Source organism: Octopus bimaculoides, chromosome 23 (genome assembly GCF_001194135.2).
Source record: "Octopus bimaculoides isolate UCB-OBI-ISO-001 chromosome 23, ASM119413v2, whole genome shotgun sequence".
Taxonomy (NCBI): Eukaryota; Metazoa; Mollusca; class Cephalopoda; order Octopoda; family Octopodidae; genus Octopus; species Octopus bimaculoides.
Genome location: NC_069003.1, coordinates 28,271,206 through 28,272,231, shown reverse-complemented (window position 1 = coordinate 28,272,231; position 1,026 = coordinate 28,271,206). Strand labels below are relative to the sequence as shown.

Sequence of the window (1,026 nt, the reverse complement as noted above, 5' to 3'; positions counted from 1 at the left end):
AAAACCGTGCATAGTGTCAACAAATACGATCCGGGAAGTGGGTAAAAGAAAGCCATAATTTTTCAGTTATATATATATATATATATATATATATATATATATAAGCTGTTGGTCAGTTACACACACACACATATACATAAAAGCTATTGTTCCGTTATATATATATATGTAACGATAAGCAAGATCCACTACATATATTTTACCGGTGAGTGTGTTAAATTTTAAGGCACAATAAGAAAATGACTCTCCCCAGAGACAACAGAATATGCTTCAACACACGAAATCGCATAAAAAATCTTGCAACCCAAATCCAAAAACGAAATATATATATATACTTATATGAAAAATAACTTTCTCGTTTGACGTTTACCCCGGTAAAATATGAAAAATAGAAGAAAATATCTAAGAGAAAAAAATCTTTAACACAGACTATTCAGGAAAAAATAAATGACTGAAATACCTGGTTATAAGATTATTCTTTTCCTTTAAAATATTGAACTGTCGCTATTTTTCAGTAGAAACATACTTAAATTAATAAACGTTCATAACTAAAAGTTTCAACTTGTAGTCACCATGTCATGTTTGCAGGATTCCAGCAGACGACGCAGTATTTCATTAATACGCATGCGCAAATTTTGTTTGCTTAACAAAGGGAAGCCCCGCATCCAATTTCTCCAATTACGAATAAATTAACTGCCGTACCTTTAATCGTAATATGTACAATATACATTTGTTAAAAATGAGTATAATACTATATTTCATACTAAATATCCTCCAGATAATATACAATGCGATTATACTAGAATTACCTGTGAAAAATCGTTTCGGGGGAGGAGAGATGCGATTCGAATTTTTCACACGAATTGACTTTGTTTCATCATAACGTTCAGGAAAATAGGTCATTTTCAATGAACTTTTATCAACCCTAAACCTTAGCGGTCATGGGACATGCTAGAAACAACAGCCAAATCTCCTTTTAATCACACACCTCTTCGTCTGAAAATAGTTACCTTTTTTTTTTTAACC

The 1,026-nt window shown here is 31.4% G+C and overlaps 1 protein-coding gene across 2 annotated transcripts in view; it reads right to left on the bottom strand.

The window, feature by feature from the left end:
• LOC106883207 (collagen alpha-3(VI) chain) overlaps positions 1 to 575 on the bottom strand; it is a 30,696-nt gene extending 30,121 nt beyond the window's left edge. For both annotated transcript variants that reach the window (XM_052975972.1, XM_052975973.1), the window contains exon 1: positions 461 to 575. The gene's annotated coding sequence lies outside the window, so the exon portion shown is untranslated. The remainder of the gene's footprint in view (positions 1 to 460) is intronic.
• Between the last annotated feature and the right edge of the window lie 451 nt (positions 576 to 1,026).